This window comes from Apium graveolens, chromosome 8 (genome assembly GCF_009905375.1).
Source record: "Apium graveolens cultivar Ventura chromosome 8, ASM990537v1, whole genome shotgun sequence".
In the NCBI taxonomy this organism is placed as follows: Eukaryota; Viridiplantae; Streptophyta; class Magnoliopsida; order Apiales; family Apiaceae; genus Apium; species Apium graveolens.
This window is the reverse complement of record NC_133654.1, coordinates 46,969,657-46,976,424: the sequence shown is the minus strand read 5'-3', so window position 1 is coordinate 46,976,424 and position 6,768 is coordinate 46,969,657. Positions and strand designations below refer to the sequence as shown.

The window sequence follows — 6,768 nt, the reverse complement described above, 5'->3', positions numbered from 1 at the left end:
TATATTTGAATTGGATACCTATGCAGGAGTTGTACAGAAGGCCATGGTTGTAGAAACTGAGAGTGAGATGTCACAGAAAGAAAAGGAAAGTAAGAAGAGTAAGTTTAAAGGAAATGAAGGACAGTCACAACCAGGGAAGTTTCCAAATTTTAAGAAGGGCAAGTTTCAGCCAGGGAGAAATTTTAATTTCAAGAAGCAAAATGCAGGCAACGGAGACCAGGACAACCGTCCAGTCAATGTGAATCAGCCGAATCAGTTGAGGTTAACTTTTTCTGATTGTCAGGTATGTGGGAAGAAGCACGGAGGAGTTTGTAATAAGTTGAACGTGGTTTGTTTCAAGTGTAATCAGAAGGGGCACTATTCAAGGGAGTGTCGCAATCAGCCAACAAGAGAACCAGTGAACAAGGATCATCCTACCCGTAATCCAGTAATTAAGGTTCCAGCTATTGGATTTACATGCTTTAAATATGGGAAGCCAAGACATATAGCCAGGGATTGCAAGACACCAGCCCCAGTCAGCAATGCATTGAGAATTATGGGATCTACTCCAGTAGTAAATGAGACTCCAAGGGCTAGAGTTTTTGATATGTCTGTAAAGGATGCTATCCAGGATACTAATGTCATGGCAGGTACGTTTAATGTGAAATCTTTATGTGCCAAAGTGTTATTAGATTCGGGGGCAGCTCAATCGTTTATTTCTCAAGATTTTGTTAATAAGTTAAATTGTCCAGTTGAGTATTTAAATGAAATAATGACTGTGGAATTAGCAAATCAAGAACATGTATCTGTTAATCAAGTTTGTGGGAATTATGAGATTGAGATTTCTGGTATAAAGTTTTGTGTGGATTTGATACCATATAAGTTAGGAGAGTTTGACGTTATCTTAGGAATGGATTGGTTATCTAAGCACGATGCCCAGATAGATTGTCAAAATAAGAAGGTAATGGTAAAGACGCCAGACGAGAGGATAGTAATGTTTAAGGGCCAGAAGCAAGCAAAGAAGTTTTAACGATGATTCAAGCTAAAAATTTACTACGGCAATGATGCGAGCAAGGGTCAAGGTCAAGGTCAGGGGCAAAGCAGCAAAGTTTCTTTAAGGAAACTAATTTCTGATGCTAGCAAATCTTCTACACAAAAGAAGACGAGTTCTGAAGCTGCTCAAACTCAAAATATGATAGCAAGTTCTGATAATCAAAATCTGATATCAAGTTCTAATGTTCTGATTCAAGCTGAAAGTCAAGACTCTCAGAAGTTCTTGCAAACTCTGAAGCTAAAGGGAAAGCAGACTACTGTCTACTACAAAGATCCTAAAATTTAGACACTTGATGAGGAAATTGCTAGAAGACTATTTCTCAAACATAATCCTGGAATGGATTTAGAGAATTTAAAGGAGGAAGAAGCTAGACTTGCAGCTGAGAAGACAAATCTTAAGTTTAAAGCTTTCGATACAAAGAAACCTCCAAGGCCTAAGGTAAAAGGCATTGTGATCAAGGAAAATCAAATTATGAGGCTTCAAAGCCCAAGAAAAGATCACAGATTGATCCCAAAGATAAAGGGAAAGGAAAAATTGAAGAACCAACAAAGCCAGAGGAGATGAAGATTCCTCAAATCTTGATGAAACCTGTATGCAAACTGGTTCAAGTATTTGATGATGTTGCTGCAGTAAATGAAACTGTTCAAACTCTGAAGAGAAGAAAGATAACTGAAGATTCTAAAACAACCTCTGACACCTTGTTCGGAATGAAGAACAGCAAGCTACAGAAGTAACAGCAAATTCGGATCAAGTCATCAAGACATCAACCTCTGACAGTGCTCAAGTTGATTTGAATAAATTGACATTTACTGATAAGAGAAAACTCCTATGGAAGAAATTTAATCCATCAGATCCTAAGAAAAGTCAACTGCTATCTGATTTCATGACTGTTAGATTGAAAGCCAGAGAAGCAAGAGACAGAGCTGGACCAGGTTCTGAAGAAGCAAAAATCAAGACAGGAGTTGAAGTGCTTACAAGAGATCCATTTCTATTGACTGACAAACCTCTTGAAGATGTTACACAGAAACACCTTGATAAGGTTATATTTGTTCAAGTGGTATTGGATGCTCATGATAAATATAATGTCAAAGAAAATCTGATTTTATTTCTTGAAGATGGAAGAACATATCAAATGTCAGAATCAGATGTGCTGAACAAATCTCTGAAAGAACTTCAATTCTTTCATTATCTTTTAGAGATAAAGTCTGAGATTACGAGGAGATGGTCAAATTTCATGATGAAGACCATAAGAGATAAAGCAAGAATTTATGGTTCAAGGGTTATATAATTCATTCCTAAATAGTTGAAGATGATGGAATTGAAATTCCAATGAAGAAGGATTATGCTAAACTTGAAGTGATTCTGAAAGAGAAATGTATGTGCTACAATGAAGACTCTTCTCATCCAAGGGTTATCAGACTTGGTGATGGTTTGGAAAGAAATCACATCTCAGCACTTAGGACTGCAATCTACCAAATTGGAAGTCAAGATGAAGAGTTGAATCAAGTCAAAGCTACAATAGCTCAAGTCCTGGGGAATAAAGAAGAAAAGCTGATAACAAACTTTGTCAAGAATCACTTTGGATTCAAATTGACTCAGTAAGATTGGTTAAAGCTACAAGGACTGTAAGTTGTAGTTAGTTGTCTAATTAAACTCTCATTGCATTTGTACTTAAATATTTTTGACATCATCAAATTTATTAACTTGTATATTTTTCATAATTTACAAGTTAGGGGAGATTGTTAGATATATTTGAGATGTCATGTCTAATCTGATTTGTGTTTAGTTTTCAGAACTTAACAACAGGACTTATCAGGACTTACTGAAATCAGAAGAAGTCGGAACTTAATATCAGAACTTAAGGCATCAGAAGATATATATCAGAACTTAAGTGCGGGAAGACTTCAGATAAGGAATGCGGCTGATTTATAGGAGAAGATCTGGACTAAAACAAAAGAAGATATGCATGAAGAGTTAGAGGACTAGAAGACTTGTAGAAGATATCTGATTGATATATTTTAGGAGACAGAATTATATTCCATATCAATTAGAAGATATCTTGTAACTGTGTACTATATAAACACAACTTAGGGTTTACACTATATGTGTTATCATTATCAAAAAGATTATACATTGTAACCTAGCAGCTCTTAGTGATATTGTTCATCACTGAGAGAGAACAACAGTTCTATTATAACAGATTTTATTTGAATATACTTTATCTTTGTTACATACTTGTGTTGAAATTGATTTGATTGTATAAACACTATATTCAACCCCCTTCTATAGTGTTGTGTGACCTAACAACTTGCATCGCAAATCATCTCAAAAGGTTCACTCTAATTAGGTGCAGTTATGACAGGTGCCATAATTAAACTCTTCTTTAAGAACTGAAAAGCATCCAAGCACTCGTCATCAAACTTGAACAGGACATCCTTCTCCAGAAGATTGCATGGAGGTTTAGAAATTTTTGATAAATCCTTGATGAACCGCCTGTAGAAGCCCGCATGACCAAGAAAACTGCGAACTCCCTTAACAGAAATTGGTTAGGGAAGATGTTCGATGACCCCCACTTTGGATTTGTCCATCTCAAGACCCTTACTAGAGACCTTGTGCCCAAGAATAATGCCCTATCGCACCATAAAGTGACATTTCTCCCAATTGAGAACCAGATTGGTCTCAACACACCTCTTGAGAACGTCGCCTAGATTCTGCAAGCACTCATCAAATGAATCACAAACACAGAGAAATCATCCATGAACACCTCCACATTCTGACCAATCATATCAAACAAGATAGTCATCATGCATCTCTGAAATATGGCCGGTGCTCCACATAAACCAAAAGAAACCCTTCTAAAGGTGAAAGTACCAAATGGACAAGTGAAAGTAGTCTTCTCATGGTCTTCTAGAGCAATGCAAATTTGATTATAGCCAGAATAGCCATCCAGAAGACAGTAGTACTAATGCCCAGCCAATCTGTCAAACATCTGATCAATAAACGGAAAAGGGAAGTGATCTTTTCTCATGGCCTTGTTCAGCTTCCTGTAATCCATGCAAACTCTCTACCCTGTGACTGTTTGAGTATGAATGAGCTCATTCTTCTCATTAGCAATGACTGTGATACCTCCTTTCTTTGGTACACTCTGAACTGGACTCACCCAAGAACTGTCAGAAATGGGATATATAATCCCTGCATCCAACCACTTAAGAATTTCCTTCTTCACGACTTCCTTCATGATAGGATGTAGTCTTCTTTGTTGCTCAACAGTAGGCTTGCTACCTTCCTCTAGAAGAATTTTATGCATATAATAAGAAGGGATGATTCCCTTGATATCTGCTATCGTCCATCCAATTTCCGATTTGAATTCTCTCAGAATTCTCAAGAGTTTTTCCTCATCACTACCTGAAAGGTCAGATGCAATAATAACAGGCAAAATAGATGCATCACCTAAAAATGCATACCTCAAATGTTCAGGTAAAGGCTTAAGCTCAAGAGTAGGAGCTTCCTCAATAGATGGCTTGAGGCGCTTAGGAGATTTATTCAGGTCCTCCATTCCAAGAGATTCAAAAGGCATATTTATCTTCCTTTTCTAGGGAGAAGCATTCAGAAATTGTAACTGCTCATCCCCTTCATCATCTTCACTATCGGAATTCCCCAACAAGGCCTTTTCTAAGGCATCAGACCTTAGCAATTGATCAAGTTCTGAAGTAACCATAGAATCAACCAACTCCACCTTTAAGCATTCCTCATTTTTTGTAGGGAACTTCATCGCATTGAACACATTAAAAGGTACATCCTGATCCAACACTCGCATGGTGAGCTCACCTTTCTGCACATCAATCAAGGTTCGGCCGGTTGCCAAGAACGGTCTTCCCAAGATTATGGGAATCTTCTTATCCTCCTCGAAATCAAGAATTACAAAATCAGCAGGAAATATGAGTTTATCTACCTTGACTAAAATATCCTCAACAATGCCTCGTGGATAAGTAATAGAATGATCGGCCAACTGCAAAGTCATATAAGTAGGCTTTGGATCCGGCAAGACCAACTTCTTGAAGATTGAAAAAGGCATCAGATTGATGCTAGCCCCCAAGTCACATAAGCATTTCTCAAATGACACATTTCCAATAGTGCATGAAATAGTGAAGCTTCCAGGATCTTTAAGCTTCGGAGGCAACTTCTATTACAGCACAGCACTACATTCCTCCGTGAGAGCAACAATCTCTAAGTCATCAAGCTTCACCTTCTGAGAGAGAATACCTTTAATAAACTTTGCATAACTAGGCATTTTTTTAAGAGCTTCAGTGAAAGGTAAGTTGATGTGAAGTTTCTTGAACACCTCCAAAAACTTCTCAAACTACTTATCCAGCTTTTTCTTCTGCAGCCTTTTAGGAAAAGAAGGTGGAGGATAGATCTGTTTCTCCCCTGTATTACCCTCAGGAGGAGTGTGCTCAATAGTAGTCTTCTTTGGTTCCACTTCTGCTTCCTTTTGTACTTCTTCTTCTTCAGCCTCAACTTCATATTCTAGAGTTTTGGCTTTTTTAGGATTTGCAACCTTACCAGACCTCAATGTAATTGCCTTAACATGCTCCTCAGCTTCCTTCTTGCTTGGCACTTCAGTATCACTTGAAAGCGTGCCAGATTGATGATTTAGTAATGCATTAGCAATTCGCCCAATTTGATTCTCCAAGGTCTTGATAGACACAGCTTGGCTTTTGCACATGAGCCTCAACTCCTCCAATTCAGATTTTTCATTAGCTTGCGGTAGCTGCTAAAGTTGAAGTTGTTGCCTAGAGGTATATTGTGGTTGTTGAAAACCAGGAGGGTTATACTGCTTTGCTGTGTATGGCTGATATGGTTGTTGCACCGTATTCTGATTGTTGCTCCAGCTGAAGTTGGGATGATTTCGGTTATTGGGATGATAAGTGGTTGGAGCTTGCTGTTGTGATCTCTGAAAGTTGCTCACAAATTGAGCTGATTCGCTATAAATAGCACACTGCTTAGTTTCATGTGTCCCCGTACAAAGTTCACAAACACTAGTGATTTGATTAACTCCATAATTAGCCAAAGATTCTACTTTCATCGTCAAAGCTTGAAGTTGAGCAGCTATAACAGTAGTTCTATCCACTTCCAGAATTCCTGCTACCTTGCCTTGCAACATTCTTTGTGTAGGATTCTGGTATTCATTAGCTGTCATGAGCTCAATTAACTCATAAGCTTCATTACAGCTTTTGGCCCATAAGGCTCCACCAGACGCTACATCGAGCATAGGTCTAGACTGAGCGCCCAAACCATTATAGAAATAGTTTATAATCATCCAATCAGGCATGCCATGGTGTGGGCACTTCCTTAGCATCTCCTTATATCGATCCCAAGCATCACACAGAGATTCTCCAGTTTGTTGTGTAAACTGAGTAAGAGCATTCCTGATTACAGCAGTCTTCGCTATAGGAAAAAATTTGGTGAGAAACTTTTGAGCAAGATCCTCCCATTTGGTAATAGACCCTGGTGGTAGAGAATGTAACCAGCACTTGGCTTTATCCCTCAGAGAGAATGGGAAAAGTCTCAGCTTGATAGTGTTGTGCATATGTTGTGTACTTGATGATTTCATAAACAAAACATCTAAGTGGATTTTACTTAGTGAAATAATGTAGCACTCGACGGATAAGAATTATAGTCCCGACAGATAACTCATTATAGTCCCGACGGATGTTAACTTATTATCCACCGAG

At 38.2% G+C, this 6,768-nt stretch overlaps 1 non-coding gene across 1 annotated transcript; it reads left to right on the top strand.

Moving 5' to 3' along the window:
- Positions 1 to 6,363: 6,363 nt before the first annotated feature.
- LOC141682060 (small nucleolar RNA R71) lies at positions 6,364 to 6,470 on the top strand. The gene has a single exon (XR_012559464.1). It is a non-coding gene; the product is annotated as a small nucleolar RNA R71 (small nucleolar RNA).
- The last annotated feature ends 298 nt before the right edge of the window (positions 6,471 to 6,768 follow it).